Source organism: Narcine bancroftii, chromosome 6 (assembly GCF_036971445.1).
Source record: "Narcine bancroftii isolate sNarBan1 chromosome 6, sNarBan1.hap1, whole genome shotgun sequence".
Classification (NCBI taxonomy): domain Eukaryota; kingdom Metazoa; phylum Chordata; class Chondrichthyes; order Torpediniformes; family Narcinidae; genus Narcine; species Narcine bancroftii.
In genome coordinates, this window is record NC_091474.1 from 72,387,026 (window position 1) to 72,405,735 (window position 18,710).

An 18,710-nucleotide genomic window follows, 5' to 3' on the forward strand; every position below is an offset into this window, starting at 1 on the left:
CTTCTAGTCCTCTCAAAATAAATTGCATTTGTCTTCCTCACTACTAACACCAACTGCGTGTTAACCTTTAGGGAATTCTGCACGACGACTCCCACGTTCCTTTGGACCTCTACTTGATGAATTCTTTCCCTATTGAGAAAATATCCCACTTCACTTTTTCCACCAGACACTCCCCCACACTGTATTCAATCTGCCACTTTATCAAATACTTACAAGGAAGACGTTCAACCCACAGCCTCTCACTATCTTATCAATTGCATTAATAAATGTAAATGCTATGTCAACAATAGTTCAAAACTCTGGAGAACAAAAGGATCTCAGAAGGTTAAAGTTTCAATTTTATTACCAGTGACACTGAATGATTGATCTTTCACTTCCAGTTAGTGGAACAAAACTGCTTTTGTTTTCTTGCAACTTTCACTGTGTATTTTATAAATTCTCCTGCAGTGAATGAAAAATAAACAATCCTTCCCTTTATGAAATAAGGATACAGACATTAAATCAGCTTCAATTAACTCACAAACCCAATGCCTCTCATTAAACAACCCTCAGAAGTGAAATGTAATTTGGCAATTTGTGGATCATGTGACTAATTCTCCATGATTACAACTAAGAGCAGTATAAATAGATGGGGAAGAGGCAGGGTCCACCTTATCCTGAGGTGCATCCTCGCGTCTGCACCTTTCACAAGTGACTGACTCGTGAAGGCCAAATCTCGCTGTTTTCAACATCTGGAGCACTTCAAGGTTGGTTCAGGTTAACGATGGTAAGGCAACAATGGGCAGTACAAGCCAGGTAATATTGAATAGCTGAGAATATCTTACCTACAGCCAATTAGTTCTGGGGTAGGTGGTTCTCACATGATACCACTGAGCTAATGCAGAATGCAGGATGGCATTATCCTTGATGCCAATTACCATCTGCAGTTTCGAGTTACTTTACGTAGCTTGCCAAAAAAAAAATCAAAAGTTTCTGAAGATTTTATGACTTCACTACATATCAAAGAAGTGTCAATGGGGCAGAAATTGGCAATCTCACTTGTTAGCTGATAGGTTGCAATTAACAAAAGATTTGAAGCCGTTTCTCCATCACATACAGTAAAATGAAACTGCTCATTTTGGAAATATTTTAGATACCAAGAGGCTGCAACATGAATAATCATCTTCCTCTGGCCACCTTGATGGTGCTTCTGTGGAGCACACATTTCTCTCATGGTACGTACGAATCTTATTTGATAGATGCATGGGGTCCATTGGTGAATTAATAATAGTTAAAGAATTAGTTGGTTCACAAAGGATAGAGGGTAGTAGTGTTTGGGTATTATTTTGGCTGGAGATCCATGACCAGTGATGTCCTGTAGGGATTGTTGTTGGGACCACTGTTGTTTGTGAGACAGATTTCAGATTTATTGTCAGAGTACAAATATGAGATCACATAGAACCCTGAGATTCTTTTACATTCATATACGTAAATGACTTGATTAAAAAGTAGGTGGGTGACTTAGTAAGCTTGTGGAAGACACAGATTGGTGAATTGTGGACAGTGTAGAGGGCGATCAAAGAAAACAACAGGACATAGATAATTCAGATACAGGCAGAGAAATGGCAGATGGAGGTTAATCTGGATAAGTGTGAGGTGTTCTGTTTTGTAAGGCCATATGCAAGGGGAATATATATAGTTAATGGCAGGGCTCTTAGAAGCATTGATTTGCAGAGGGATCGGAGGGGGGGGGGGTTGAGGTCCACAGTCCCTTGAAAGTGGTTGCACAAGTCGGTAGGGTGGTCGAGGTGGCGTGTTGTATGCTGCGTTTCATTGGGAGTGCACGGAGAACAAAAGTAAGGAAGTCATGTTGCAGCTATATAAAACTCTGGTCAGGCTGCATGTGGAATACTATTTGCAATTCTGGTTGCCCCATGACAGGAAGAATGTGGAGGATTTGGTTTACCAGGTTTTGAGGGAGTTGGCTATTAGGGGAGAGAGAGGGTGGACAAACTTGGCTGAAATTGAGGGGAGACCGGATAGAAGTTTATAAAATTACGAGAGGCATTGACAGGGTGAACAGTCAGAATCTTTCCCCCCCGCCCCCCCCCACCACCCCGGATAAAAATGTCACACACTAGAAGACAAATGTTTAAGGTAAGAAGGAGGAGTTTCAGGGAGAGGTGCAAAGCAAATATTTTGACACCGAGTGCAGTGGGTGCCTGGAACCAGCTGCCAGGGTGGTAGTGGAAGCAGATGCCACAGTCGTGTTTAAGAGCCTTCTAGATGGACACATGAATGTGAAGGGGTTGGAGGATTTCTAACCCATAAAAGCAGCAGAATTTTAGATTGATTTGGACATAATTTTCTGGAACTGGTCTATGTTTGAAGTTAAATAGACTTTTAAGATATAACCAGTGTTACACAGTGATTTCCCTATTTATTTCAGCTCAGTTTCCAGACAGATGTGAATGTGAAGTCTCTGGAAAGACTGTAACTCCCTTGCAGATTGAGAGCTATTCCATAATCCCTCATAGTGACAACTGCAGGTTCAAGCGAGTTCAGTGAGTATTACTGTATCATGACACATCACCTGCAGCGGTGCCACTGTCCGACATCACCTCCAGCGGTGCCACTGTCTGAAATGCAGGGATAGGTGGTGCTAAACTAACAAAGTCCTTGCTAAACATGTAAAGAGTATTTTTTTGTTTCAAATGGGTATTTGTTTTGCTGCTTTACAAAGTAACACATAGTGTAGACGTTTTTTTTTGTAATTCTGTGGTGACTCACCACTAGGCAGGTGAACCAGCCCTGCTTGTAAGCTACGCAGCGGGGCAGCCAGCCAAAATGGCGCCGTCGGGTGTTTTCCCTTCCTCCCAGCATGGAGCTCAGAAGCCCGCGCTGGGGGACCACGTGACGCCTGGGTGACGTCAGCGTTCTCAGCCAGGTCTGGCCTGGGAGTATAAGTACAGCCCAGCAGCCTGCAATAAACTAGTCTGCTCACTGAGCTCAACCCATCTGGTTGTGTGTGTGTTTTTGCAGGAGCAGGTGTAACTGCCGCTGCAATTGGTGACCCCGACTGGTTCAAACGTCTTTAAACCCATCATGAGCGAGCCTGGGATCAGTGCTATAGTCGTGAAACTGCCTGAATTCTGGGTTCAGGAGCTGGAGACCTGGTTCGGCCACGCGGAGGCTCAGTTTCACCTTCGCCAGATTTTGTCTGACACGACCAAATTCTACCATGTGGTTGCTGGCCTGGACCAGGCTACCAGCAGACGCATGTTGTACCTCGTTCAGCACCCACCTGCTGAAGACAAATACGAGACCCTCAAGCGAGTGCTTACCGGATCCCTCGGACTATCTAGGCACAAGCGTGCCACTTGGATGCTGGACCTCGACGCCCTGGGGGACAGGTCCCCGATGAAGCTGATGGACGAGATACTCGTGCTTATGGGTGATCACACAATCTGCCCACTATTTGAGCGCATTTTCCTCGATCATATGCCCGGGGACATCCGACCACTGCTGGTCCAGTAGAGCTTCATTGACCTGAGGAAGGTCACCCATAAGGCCCAAGAGCTATGGCTCGCATGATTCCCGGAGGGCTCAGTGGTCCAGCAGGTCACGACCATGCCAAGTCCACCCCTAATGCTGCACTAGAGTATCCAGCCCCTGCAGGGGCCCCCAAGAGCATAACCAAGGCCACAGCATCCGCTCCAGGCCTCTGCTTCTACCACCAGCGCTGGGGAGCCAAGGCTCAGGAGTGTCGTCAGCCCTGTTCGTTCCAGGGAAATGACCAGGCCGGCCGCTGTTAATGGCTGTAGCGGCTGGCCAAGTACACAACCTCCTCTATCTGTGGGACTCAGTCAGCGGCCAGCGGTTCTTCGTTGACACTGGAGCCCAGATCAGCGTCATCCCGGCCACAGCCGTTGAGTCCAGGAACCGACCTCGTGGACCTCCCCTCCGTGTGGCCAACGCAACAGAAATCTGGATGGAAACAAGACAGTCCACTTCCAGATTGGCCAACAACATTTCGTGTGAAGTTTCACCATCTCGTCCTTCCTGACCGCCATCCTGGGTGCAGACTTCCTCCTTGCACATGGGCTTCTGGTGGACATTCGAGGTGGACGTCCGTACATTCTAGGCCTTTTGCTTCAACGCCTCCCACTCGGAGCAACCGCAGATGGCCACGATCAGCACGCCCAGAGATGAGTTCCAGCGAATCCTGGACGAGTTCCCGACACTCCTCAAGCCACAGTTCTCCACGCCACGGGGTATTCCACCGCATCCCCACCCAGGGCCCACCGGTTCACGCCAAGGCATGCCGGCTCCTGCCTGACAAGCTCCAGATGGCGAAGGAGGAGTTTTCGTACCTGTTGGAACTGGGGATCATTTGGCAGTCTGACAGCCCGTGGGCCTCGCCGCTCCACCTTGTCCCAAAAGCCTCCGGCGGCTGGCGTCCCTGCAGAGACTATCGATGGCTCAACAATGCAACAGTTCCTGACCGTTACCCCATCCCTCACATCCAAAACTTTACGGCCAACCTGCACGGTGTGAGGGTTTTCTCCAAGGTCGACCTGGTGCGCGGATATCACCAGATCCCGGTACACACTGAGGACATACCCTAGACAGCCATCATCACCCCCTTTGGCTTGTTCGAATTCCTGCGCATACTGTTCGGGATCAAGAACGCTGCTCAGACCTCCCAGCGCCTCATGGACTCTGTGGGCAGGGACTTGGATTTCGCCTTTATTTATTTGGATAATGTCCTCATTGCCAGCAAGGACTGGGTGCAACACAAGGCCCACCTACGTGCCCTTTTCTCCCGGCTGGCCAACTTCGGCCTTACCATTAACCTGGCCAAGTGCCAGTTCGGGAAGGAGTCCATGCAGTTCCTGGGGCATACCCTTACGGCCAAAGGAGCCATGCCCGCCGCTGCGAAGGTCGCCGCTATCAGAAAGTTCTCACGCTTGGACAGCCTCAAGGGGCTGCAGGAGTTCATGGGTATGGTCAATTTTTAGAATCCCTTCATTCCGGGAGCTGCACCCATCATGCTATCGCTATTTTCCCTCATCGCACCCAAGAACAAAATGGTCGCTTGGAACCCAGAAGCCTGCACCGCATTCAAGGCCACCAAGGATGCCCTTGCAAAGGCCACCATGCTCACCCACCTGCCTCTGCTACAGCCGTCGGTGCCGCCCTGGAGTAGCAGGTGAAAAGACATTGGAAGCCGCTGGCATTCTTCAGCCGCCTGCTCCACCCACCGGAACGCAAGTATAGTGCCTTTGACCGCAAGTTACTGGGCATGTACCTGGCGTTGCAACATTTCCGCTATTTTTTTGGAGGGGAGGACTTTTACCATCTTCGACCACAAACCCCTCACCCAGGCGCTCGTGATGGCAAAGGATCCCTGGTCAGCCCGCCAGCAGCATCACCTCTCCTTCATGTCGGAATTTACCATCGACATTCGGCACAAGGCAGGGAAGGACAATGTGGTTGCCGATACACTCTTGCGACCGGCTATGTGCACACTGATGCCCGGCCTCAACTTCGACCAGCTCGCCCGGGACCAGAAGTCTGATGAAGAGATGATGGCCTTCAAGACCGCCATCACAGCCTGCGGTTCCGAGACTTCCCAACTCCAAGCGGCGAAGGCACCATCCTGTGTGATATCTCCATGGGCACCCCACGACCAGTGGTTCCCCAGCAGTGGTGCAGGCAGGTCTTCTGTCACACCCATGACCTTTCATGTCCGTCCATCAAGTCCACGGTCCAGATGGTGGCAGAACGGTTCGTATGGCATGGGCCAGAACATGCACCCATTGCCAAATGTCCAAGGTGCACAGGCACTCCAGGGTGCCTGTACAGGAGTTCGAGAATATCCGGGAATGGTTCAGTCACATTCATGTGGACATTGTCAGGCCCTTACCTGTTTCCCGGGGCATCTGTTACCTGTGTACGATGGTGGACCACACCACTCGCTGGCCCAAGGCGATCCCGATGTCAGACCCCTCCACTGACTCTTGCTCCCGAGCACTGTTGAACGGTTGGGTCGCCCGGTTCGGTGTCACGGGTCATCTCACCAGTGATCGGGGCACCCATTTCACATCTGCGCTCTGGGCACAGCTCGCCAACAGGTTGGGAATCCAGCTACACTGCAACATGGCCTACCACCTGCAGGCCAATGGACTGGTCGAATGTCTGAGCCACCATCTTAAGTCGGCACTCATGGCCCGCCTCACCAGTCCCAACTGGGTGGACTAACTGCCTTGGGTACTCTTGGGCATCCGCTCCACTCCCAAGGAAGATCTGCAGGCGTCACCTGCTGAGCTGGTCTACGGTGCGCCGCTGGCACTACCTGGTGAGTTCATCAACGCACCTCACAATCCCCAGCGGTCACTTCCTCACCTCAGAGCACGCTTGGACTCGTTCAATCCCCCACCGCCACCCAGGCATGGCACCCGCCCGTCTCACGTTCCCGGCAAACTGCTTTCCGCGGAGTATGTTTTTGTTCGGCGAGGCCCAACCGCAGCACCTCTGCAGCGACCGTACGAGGGGCTGTACAGGGTTGTACAGCATTCCGGCTCTACGTTCACGCTGGACATTGGCGGCAGGCGGGAGTTGTTTACCGTGGACAGGCTGAAGCCAGCACACATCGATCCCACTGAGCTTGTGGTCATAGCCCAACCCAAGAAGTGAGGCCGCCCGGCGAAAAAGGACATTGGCGCCAGTTCTGAGGGGGGGGGGGGTCTGTTTGGCGGTTCACCACTAGGCAGATGAACAAGCCTCGCTTGTAAGCCACACAGCGGGGCAGCCGATCAAAATGGAGCTGTCGGGTGTTTTCCCTACCTCCCAGCACGGGGCTCAAAAGACCGCGCTGGAGGACCACATGACGCTCGGGTGACATCAGCGCCCTCCAACGCGGGGTTCCCAGCCAGGTCTGGGCTGGGATTATAAGTGCAGCCCGGCAGCCTGCAATAAACTAGTCTGCTCACTGAGCTCAACCCGTCTGGTTGCATATGTTATTGCAGGAGCAGAGTAGCTGCCGCTACAATTCTTTATTTATCGCACTATGAACCATATCAACCAATATATTTACAGATGCATCTCTTTAAATATTCAGTGACATTTTCTCTTTTTTCCCCCCATCCCTCCCTTCCCCTTTCCCACCCCCCTCCAAAAACAGTAAATATTGAATATATAAAATACAATAAAACAATATCTTTATACAAAAGGAATACAAACAAAAGAGACATATCATCTACTTATTCACATTAAATCTGATCAAGTTTATTTTAGATGGTGGTGGTCCAAGGCCTGCTCTTTCTGTTATGTTCAATATATGGTTCCCAGGTTTTTTCAAACATTGTAACTTTGTCTTTTAAATTATATGTGATTTTTTTTTCCAATGGGATACACTTAAACTTAGTTATATATTCCGTTAATGTTTATAGTCATATAGTCCAACGTGGCCATCTTGTATCTTTATTTTCACTTCTTTTCCGCCTCTTCAGCACCTCCATCCCCTTTTTTTCCCATTACCGTTTTTTAAGTTTTCCTTTTTAATCTCAATATATGACAACGCACTTAAGACATGAAATATCCCAACAATCCCCACAAGCAATAACCCTTTAACCCCATATGAAACTCCCCTCCTTGGATTTCCCCTTGTCAGGCAAACACAACTCCCCTTTCCTTGGTTTGCGAACTTACTCGCAAGTGTCAACCGATTTCCCACCCCCAGCCCCAACCCTAGAGAACACTATTTTCCTATACATATAACAAAGCTCTCTCTTTTTTCGCCTTCTGTGTCTGTATCTAGATCTGTGTCATCTTCTCTTCTCTGTATCTTTATCCTTCTCTGGTGAGCTACTTCTGTATCCTTACTGGGCCTCCCGCTGCTGGGCCCCCCACCGCAGGCCGACCCGCTGCCGGGCCCCCTGCCACAAGTCGTCTCCCTGCCAGTCACCTCATTGCTGTTCACCCTCTTCCAGCTCTTCATCCTCTTCCTCACCACTCTTCTTCTTTCTTGCTTACTTCCCCCGGCCGAACGCCCCGATACTGGGCGTCTTTCAGCTGGCCGCTCCGCAGCTGAGACCCCTCCCGCTGGTGTTAACCTTTTCTTTTACTTGCGCACTGTGCACCTCTTCTTGGCTCTGAGAGCCATTTTTGAAGTCCGCTGGTCGGGAGGACATCGCTCATCTGGGGACTCACCAACATTGGAGATCGGCCGCTCCTCTCCACGGTGGCTCTCTGCTCCGACGTGCAGCTAAAGCCATCTTCTTTCTTCTCCAGTGAGTTTTCTTCTTCCCATTTCCCTGTTATTCTTTTTTTTCTCTTTTAGGTGCTATCTTCTATCTCTTCTCTTTCTGTATTTTATGTTTATTAAGCTCTTTTTTCAAACTTTTTTTCTTTTCTCTGGAGAGGGCTGGTTCTACTCGACCAGCCACTACTCCATCACATGACTTCCCCCATAGTGTAGACGTTCTTAAGGAATGGGACAACTTCAGAGGTGCATAATCAAACATCACATCAGAGTCAGATTTATTCTCATTAACATGTCATAAAGTTTGTTTTACGGCAGCAGTATCATGCAGAACAAGACGTAAAATTACTATAATTTACAATTTTGTAAATACCTGTACCTGTACAAGATTTAAGAAACTAAATATGCAAAAAAAAAAAGAAAGGGGGTGAGGTAGTGTCTGTGGTTCATTGCCTGTTCAGAAATCTTATGGCGGAAGGGAAGAAGCTGTTTTTGTACCATTGGGTCTGTGTCTTCAGGCACCTTTACTCCCCTCCAGATGGTAGCAGAGAGAAGAGGGCATGGCCATAACATATTGAATGTGTGTGCTTCACTGGTTTGAAGACTGCCCTTAGAGCCAGAGCCAAGCTTGTCCTTTCCACAAGGCCTGCTTGATTTGGGCTTTGGTCAACATCTTGACCTTCCACATCCGAGTGGGTCTGATGCAGGCTTCACCATGTCTGGGCCTCATTGGTGGCTGGTCCGTGATGTCTCTGTTTGCCTGGGTGGGACACCACCAGGAGGCCACCTCATCCACCTTGACCCACCTCATCCACCAGAGAAAGGTGTGCAGAGTTCCAATGCATAACGATGAAGTCCACACCATTGTTGTCCTCAGCCAGTCTTCTCAGCAAGCATCGTGTATTCCCCATGTACACTGGTTCCAACGGCACTTCTTCACGCTCGCTTCAAGAGGACATTATCCATTGTTGAAATGTCACTGGTGGCTCACACACTCTCAGCTCAGATACAGCCCACAGCGAAATTCTGATGGCACCTGAATATTGTGTCCCACTAGTTCTGGGGATCCTACCCCGTGGCTCATTTCATCGACCAGGTCTTCATTGAGCATTGTTTTCCAATCTGCTCCTTTCTGCAGCAAAGTATTTGGGGGAAATGTTTCATCATCTGGACGAAATGTTTCATCATCTGGACCAAATGTTTCATCATCTGGACCTGTCTTGAATGTGCAAATTGATCATGAGTAGTGTTTTGCACAGTTTTGATGCCTTGTTTCCATTTCCTGTCTTGATCCCTTCCTTCAGGAATCAGGGCATCCTTGCTCTTATGAATTATTGTCATAATCTTCCTGCCTGGGTGTTTCACAAATGCGGGGAGTTGTCTGCACAATAGCGCCACTTCACTTATGAAGAGCTTATTCCTGTGATGGGCAGGAAATTATATCATTGCTGTATCTGGCTCATTAGAATCATAGAACAGGCCCTTCAGCCCTTCTAGTCCATGCTACATTATTATTATACCTAGTCCCACTGACCTGCACCCTGACCATAGCCACCCTACAATCCACGTTCTTGTCCAAATTCTTTTTAAAAATTAAAATCGAGCCTGCATACTGAAATTGGAACACAAGGTGACAAATTTGGCAGCAGAATGAGGCCAGATCAGATCAGATCAGAGTCATCCTTCTGAATCCTATCACTGGTCTTGGACCCTGGATCCACTCATGGGCACAATGGGCTTATTCTACATGAGGGACTTCCCCTGGATACCTATGTCCAGGTGCCCCCTCGCACCCCTCCCTCTCATTCTCCCACAGGAATAAGCCCTTCATAAGTGAAGTGGCGCTATTGTGCAGACAACTCCCCGCATTTGTGAAACACCCAGGCAGGAAGATTATGACAATAATTCATAAGAGCAAGGATGCCCTGATTTTATTTGTGAGCTTCAATTCGGCCTGCGCAGCATCCATTTAACTTGATGGGCTGAACGACCTATTTCTGCTCCTATGTCGTATGGTCTTAATACAGGTGAATGGAGTGAAGTAGATGGCCCAATCTCATACTGAACTGGAAGAATTTGCACTTCAAATTCTGTGATCTTTGACAGAGATTTTATGTGACATCACCCAAACCCTAGTTTCCAGGCAGAAGCCTCCCCGTGATCTGCTATGCTGCAAGAAGTGACGAAGGGAAAGAGGAACCTCCCCAATGTGCTGAAATCGTTGATACGGGATAGATGACATGACATGAAACACAAATTGCCTGATGATGTGTTTGCATGACTTCTAAAAATATAGACAACTGTCCAACAGCCCAAAATAGTCAATTCAGACAATGAACACAAATATAGAGCCCAATGAATGCCCGCAAGGACCTTGACTGAAACTTGTGAATGGATAAACACAGCTTCAAGGTAGCCACAATTCAGCTGTAACCAACCTTCTGACTCACAAAGGGTCAGAAGGATAGTCCATGCAGAAAGCAGAAACCAAGTGACACATGAAGCTGGTATTAACTGAAGTATGGGATTAACCAGAAAATGACAACCTAATGCTTGAGGAAACCAGATCTGGCCAGAGTCCATGATTCTGAATCACAGAGCGGCACAGTTAGTGCAACGCTGTCACAGCACCAGTGATCAGGACCTGGGTTTGAATCCCGTGCTGTCTGTAAGGAGTTTGTACGTTCTCCCCGTGTCTGTGTGGGGTTTTCCTGGAGGCTCCAGTTTCCTTTTCAAAACGTACCATGGGTTGAAGGTCAGTTGGATGTAATTGGGCGACACAGGCTTGTGGGCCAAAACGTACCATGGGTTGAAGGTCAGTTGGGTGTAATTGGGCGGCAAGGGCTTGTGGGCCAAAAGGGCCTGTATGTCTAAATTTTAAAATTTGAGGTTTCCTTTCTCCGATTCTCAATTCTTACCAGATTTCCTCGGAACAATTCATGCACACCCCTCTTGTGAAAGGGTGAGATGTAAAGGAGGTATGCCTTCTCACTGTAGGAGGTTACATTAGACTTGCAGAGAGAACGACAGATGCGTCCAAAAGGTGAGGGGATGCCACAATGTGCTGCACCTGCAGTCCAAATCGTATCAGCCATTTGGCAGGACAACTCCACAATCGATTTCTGCCCCCAGCTTCTAATGTCTAGACCTCATCAAATACACAACATTGATTTGTTCAAAATATTTTAAAAAATAAACCAACAATTTCTGGGTGGCATGAATCTTTTACACCACTCCATTTAGAGTTAATGCAACAATGAGTCACTTAATAGGTCTACAAAAAATGGAATAAGCACACCAAAATGCTAGAGGAACTCAGCCAGTCTTTTCAGCATCTATAGGAGACAAAGATTATTGCCAATGGCAATAACCGGCTGAGTTCCTCCAGCATTTCGGTGTGTTTACTACCATTACAGCATCTGCAGGCCATCGTGTCAAAACACAATGCTGGAGAAGCACAGCAGGTCAAACAGAGATAAAGACACATAACCAATGTTTCGGGCTTGAACCCTGCATCAATTTTCATTAAGGTAGGAGCAGGTGCCGGCCTACATTTTGCTCATACAGAGCTGCAGAGGATATAGTTAAGTGAAGTGAGTGGGCAAAGGTTTGGCAGATGGGAGTCCAACATTATTAAATGCAAGGACATCCTCCTTGGTAGGAAAAATAGCAGATAATTATTTAAATGGTGAAAAACTGTTGTGCAGAAGGACTTGGAAGGGCTTGTGCATGAATCACAAAAAGTTGGGTTGCAGGTACAACAGGTTATAAAGAAGGCAAAAGAAATGTTGGCCTTCATCGCTAGAGGAATTGAATTCAAGAGCAGGGAGGTCGTGCTGCAATTGTACAAGGTATTGGTGAGGCCGCACCTGGAGTAACTGTGTGCAGTTCTGGTCTCCATACTGGAGGAAGGATGCACTGTCTTTGGAGGTGATGCAGAGGAGGTTCACCAGGTTGATCCCGGAGATGAGGGGGTTGACCTACGAGGGGAGACTAAATCGCCTGGGATTATACTCATTCAAATTCAGAAGAATGAGAGGAGATCTTATTATGAAAGGGATAGATCCGATAAAGTCAGGAAAATTGTTTTCACTAGTAGATGAGACTAGAACTAGGGGACACAGCCTCAAGATTCAGAGGAGTAGATTTAAGATGGAGGTGAGTAAAAACTGTTTTTCCCAGAGTGTCGTGAATCTGTGGAATTCTCTGCCCAGAGAAGCAGTTGAGGCATCTTCTTTAAACATATTTAAGGTTCAGTTAGATAGATTTTTACATAAAAAGAATTAAGGGATCTGGGAAAAAGGCCGGTAGGTGAAGTTGAGTCAATGATGAGATCAGCTATGATCTCATTGAATGGCGGAGCAGGTTCGATGGGCCGGATGACCAACTCCTGCTCCTATTTCTTATGTTAACTCCGATTATCCAAAATCATATTTTCCAAAACAATCAGAAATCCTCACTTATCTGAAATTTTTTCAGAGCTGAACTGACCTCACAGGTTGGGAAAAAAAAATCACTCGACATGAAATGAGAATGACAATCATCCTCGTTTCAGATAACTCCCTCCCTCTCTCTTTCCATTTCTTCTTTACCTTCCCCTATTGACTTTCCTGTCCAACTCTCCCTCTCAAACTGCGTGACACTGTCTTCCAGCCACATGTGGTCAGAAGAATCCCTTGGGCTCTCAGGTAGGATTAGGGACCTCGGTGGGGAGGTGTCGGGGATGGGCGGTGGCCATCATTCTTTTGGAGAATTAAATATTATTTTAATGCTTAAAGAGCCTTCCCTTGTCGTTTGTTGTTGTTTAAACATTGATACAAGTGATTTGCTGTTGCTACTGGGCTGTTTATTAAAAAATGACCAGTTCTCCAAAAAACTCGCTTATCTGACATGGGCCCGGTCCTGACCATTTCGGATAATCGGAGTTGTTCTGTACCTTGATGAAGGGCTCAAACCTGAAATGTCGGTTCTGTATCTTTACCGTTGCTAATATAAAGGACACTGTTTGCCTTGCTGAGCTTCTCCAGCATTTTATGCTTTTACTTTACCCAAAGTCTCTGTAAACTTTCCTGTTTTTCTTTCCAAAAATGTACCATCTTTGTGAATAAATGCAAATCTAATCTGTATTTTATTTTCCAATAAACCAATTTGGTTCCAAGTTTGCAATTGATTTGATGATGAAAAACATAACCTTATAGTTTGATAAGCAGCTTGTTTAATGTATGGACATTTCCTTATGTTATTGCTGTTGATATTTACATCGAATTACTGTTATCTGGGAAATGTTTATTGGACTTTGTGTTGAGCAATGGCACTGTGTGGTTATCAGTGTACGGGTCCTGGCCAATAGTGACGAACTGGCGTTAAGATGAATTATAGAAGTAGTGGGGATAAGCCATTGACTGATCTATCTCATTTGAGTGCAGAGTCTTATTGAGGGGTGAGAAAGTTCCAACTTGTCTTCATCCAAGCACGTTGCTGGCAATGAGACTACTCTTCTGTGCACAGAGGTAAGTGGACAATAAGACAATTCTTACTGTGACACTTGATTTTGCTGCTGTTATCAGTGAAAACTGAATTATAAAAGGATTTTGATTTTTGCAAAGTTAAAATTTAATATACCTCATAACTTGGTTTATTACTTGTCAGAATCTCCATCTACCTCACGCATAATTTGCCATTCTTTATTTTCCAAAACGTTCAATGCAAAAGCCAACATTCCTGAAGTGTCCAAGGTATTGGCACTTGTCCGTGATTGGAGTGTCAACCAGACTGAATTTAGAACATTGGTAATAATAGCAGCAGTCAGCCATCTAGCCCATCGAGCCTATTCCGCCATCCAATAAGATCGTGGTGGATCTGATCAACTCCACCTACCTGCAAAAATCCATCCAACTTTGTCTTAAATATGTTTACTGAGGTAACCTCCACTGCTTCAATGGGCAGCACATTTCACAGATTCACCACCCTCTAGGAAAAGAATTTCCTCCTCATCTCCATCCTAAATCTACTACCCTGAATCTTGAGGCTAATCCCTGGAATCAACCTGGTGAACTCCTATGCATCGCCTCCAAAGCCAGTACATCCTCCCTCAAATAAGGAGGCCAGAACTGCACACTGTACAGTACTCCAGATGCGGCCTCACCAGTACCTTGTATACACAGCATAACCTCCCTGCTCTTAAATTCAATCCCTCTAGCACTGAAGGCCAACATCCCATTTACTTTCCTGAGACATCTACAATCCAACCTTTTACGATTCATGCACAAGCACTCCCAAGTCTTCCGCACAGCAGCATGCTGTAATTGCTTGCCATTTAAATAATAATCTGATCTTCCATTTTTTATTCCAAAGTGGATAACCTCACATTTACCAACATTGTACTCCCTCTGCCAGGCCCTTGCCTTCTCACTTAACCTACCTCTATCTCTCTGCAGACTCTTTGTATCCTCTGTATAATTTGCTTTTCTACTCAATTTAGTGTCATCCGCAAACTTAGATGCACTACACTCTGTTCCCTCTTCCAGATTGTTAATGTATATCGTGAACAGCTGAGGACCCAGCACAAATTGCTAACCAGAAGGACACCCCTGTACCCCAACTCTATGCTTTCTAATGGTTAACCAATCCTCTATCCATGCTAATACATCACCCCAAATTCCATGCATCCTTATCTTCTCTATATCTTTTACGTGTCACCTTATTTTGGAAATCTAGGTAAACAACATCCATCTGCTCTCCTCTATCTACTGCAGTCATTATATCCTCAAAGAAATCCAGATGTCTCGCTGTTTCCTCTTTAATGAAAGCTTCAAGCATTTTTCCAACCACAGATGTTAAATGAACTAGTCTATAGTTCCCTGCCTTCTGCCTACATCCTTATTTGAATAGTGGCGTGACATTCGCTGTCTTCCAATCCATCAAGACCTACCCAAAGTCCTGAGAATTTTGGTATATTATCACCAAAACCTCGACTATAACTTCAGCCATTTCAGATTTATTGTCAGAGTACAATACAACACATACAACCCTGAGATTCTTTTATCTACATGCATGTTAACTATAGCTCCATCCTGACATGTCTTCGATATTTCTTGGTTTATTGCCTGTGCCACTGCAAAGTTATTATTGGGTGGCCTGTAGTCAACTCCCATGAATGATTTATTTTCCCTTTACTGTTCCTAATCTCCACCTAAATGGAATCAACACTTTGCTCCTTAGATCTTACTTCATCTCTCACTATTGCCCTGATCTCATCCTTAACTCATAGCACTTCCCCACCTCCCTTACCTTCCTGCCTCTCCTCTTTATTACCTAAGATCATTGGATATTTAATTCCCATTCTGAAACCAGCACTAAACCTTTGTGTCGCAAGTTCACTGATCTTGTTTTGAATACCACAGGCATTCAGATAAAATGCCCTTGTACACATAGTGCCTTTAAAATCCGGTAACATTTGCCTCGTTAATGAGCTAGTAGCCAGGAGTAGTTAGAAGTGAGGGTTACACACAAGCACTGTGGCCGAACTGCACTGGAAATGGGAAATGATTTGGCATTCTACATTTTATGCAGTGGAGGTAATGAATGGCCTGGATTGATAAAGAGCGCAAGGGCAAGTCAATCAATCACTTTTAAATGTCAGAGAAGAAACTATTTTAACATCTCATTGGATAGCTCTGAGTTACAATTGCTCTAAGCTACTTACCTGCATAGATCCAGTGAGGTGCAAATTTAAAATTAAATTTAAACACACACCAAGGTAACAGGGCTATCTGGCCAACGAGCCTGTGTTACCCAAATACACCAATCCACCTACAAACCATGGTAGGTTTTGAAGGGTGTGAGGAAACCCACTCAGCCATGGGGAAAACCGTACAAACTCATTACAGACACAGCTGGATTCGAACTCAGGTCACTGGCATGCTTACAGTGTTGTGCTAACCGTGAGCAATGGCAAACAAATTTATATCATCGATAAGCAAAAAATGTAATGAAAACCAAAAAAAGTACAAATGCTAAAAATCTGCAAAAAAGATGGAAACTTCTAAAAACACACAGAGCAGAAAGACAGAACGATAGGAAGAGAGAGAGCAACTCAGGGCAGGGAAGTGGGATATATTGCTGCGTATGCACCCAAAGGGAGATGACTCTGGGGGAAATGAATACAAATGTGGCTTGGTTAGTCGGATTTTTAGAATCAATTTTGCAACTGGTTATTGCTTGAGATGTTGTGCAAGAGTTTTGAATTGAGTAAGTGCACCTCCATCCAGCAAATGTGTGAATAGCAAAAAAAGTGAAGAATTTGACATTTGAAGGTGTACAATATGAATAGAGGATATTAACTGTTTTGGATATTTAATACTGAGCCCAGAATAATTGACCTTAACAGGGATTTTAGTTAACTTATTGCAATAGTGCCCAAAATATGTATATACAAAAAACCCAATTTGCCACCCTCATTCCGATTTCCAGAACATTCTCAACACGCGGCATCATTGCAAAGATGCCCCTAACATTTCAAATCATTCCTTCAGAGTGAGATGTGATTCTGGTTGTTGAATCTCTAGTCTGTTCTGCACCTTTCCAAATGTCACCTTTTCAAGGCTTCCAGCAATGGTCCCTAGGAGTTTCATCACACTCCATCAGACTTTCCTCTGTGAAAGCATTTTTGTTCAATATTATGTCTTCTACCCAACTCCTCCAACACTGAGTGATCATGTGTCACCCATGTTGACCGGCCAGAGCTGCTTCCTGGCTCCTCTCCTCTTCCAATTCTGGAGGCAAAGCAAAGAAGCCTTAGCAAATGGTTGCCAGTTGTTGGGTTGGCTCTCCACCCCAGTGGGGGCATGTTGTCATCTGCAAAGTAACTTTAACCAATCTTTTGAGGAATATTGGAACACAGGAGAATGTAGGGCAGACAAGTACATGGAATACCCTATCTACACTTTGAAAGCAATATGTGGTGGGGAAAGGAGATGGGAGGACTGTGTGAGGCCACATCTGGAGTATTACGTGCAGTTCTGGTCTCCTTACTTGAGGAAGGATGCTTGGGCTTTGGAGGCAGTGCAGACGAGGTTCACCAAATTGATTCCAAAGACAAGTCCATGACGAGAGATTAAATCATCTGGGACTGTACTCGGTGGAATTCAGAAGAATAAAAGGGGATCTTCTGAAATATTTAACATTCTGAAAATTATAGATAAAAGAAGAAAAATTGTTTCCACTGGTAAGTGAGAGTAGAACTAGGGAACAGAATCTCAAGATTCCAGGGAGTATATTTAGGACAGAGCTTTTCCCAGTGAGCAGTGAATCTGGAATTCTCTGCCCAAGGAAGCAGTAGAGGCTGCCACATTAAATGAACTTAAGATGGGAGGAGTCACGTGATGGAGTAGTGGCCGGACGGTGAACTCCAGCCCTCTCCAGAAAAGTCGGGAAAAACAAAAGAAAACACAAAGGCACAGAAATAAAAGTTACAGAAAAGTGAGTATAAAGGTGGAAAGAAGATGGCGACAAAAAAAGAAAAATCGAAAGCAACGGTAAGAAGAGAGGAAGAGAAGACAAAGGAGGAAAAAGGTGAAGGCCTTACCTGTCCGAAGAGGCCCGCTGCGGAGAGAGAAACCCGCTCCCTCAGGTCGGTAAATAATGGACTACAAAAATGGCTCGCAGAGCCGAGTAAAAGTGCGCAACCGCGCATGCGCGAAGAATCGCGCATGCGCGATGCGAATGAAAAAAAACACACCGACGGGAGGGGGGACCAGCTGGGGAGTCGATCTCCACAGCCGGCAACGACAGCTGCAGAACACCTGCAGCAAGAAGAGACCACAAAAGACAATAGAAACAAGAAAGAAGAGGAGGAAAGGGCACCAAAGAAACAACAGATGGTCAACCCAGAGGAAGAAGAAGAGGAAGAGTACAGTGAAATAGAAGAAGAAAAGAAAGGCAAGGTAAAGGATATACTTGCTCTTATTAAAGGATACATGGAGTCATTTAAAGAATGGCAAACACAGGAATTTAAGGATTTAAGAAAAAGAATAAACAACACAGAAGAGAAAATAAATAAAATGGAGATGACCTTAACAGAAATGGGAAAGAAAATGGACAAGATGGAAGAGCGGGCAGTAGCAGCAGAAATGGAGGTAGAAGACTTAAAAAAGAAATTGGAGAAATCTAATAAAAAAACTAAAGAGACACAAGAACTATTAGCTCAAAAAATAGATACAATGGAAAACCATAACAGAAGAAATAACATAAAGATAGTGGGCCTTAAGGAAGATGAAGAAGGCAAGAATATGAGGGAGTTTATAAAAGAGTGGATCCCTAAGACCCTAGGATGTCCAGAACTACAGCAAGAAATGGAAATAGAAAGGGCACATAGAGTATTGGCCTCTAAACCACAACCACAACAAAAACCAAGATCTATTGTAGTAAAATTCCTAAGATATACTACAAGAGAAAAGGTACTGGA

General features: G+C 45.8%; 1 protein-coding gene across 3 annotated transcripts in view; it reads right to left on the reverse strand.

The window, feature by feature from the left end:
• rassf4a (Ras association domain family member 4a) overlaps positions 1 to 18,710 on the reverse strand; it is a 101,691-nt gene that overhangs the window by 43,372 nt on the left and 39,609 nt on the right. The gene's annotated exons all lie outside the window — the stretch shown is intronic.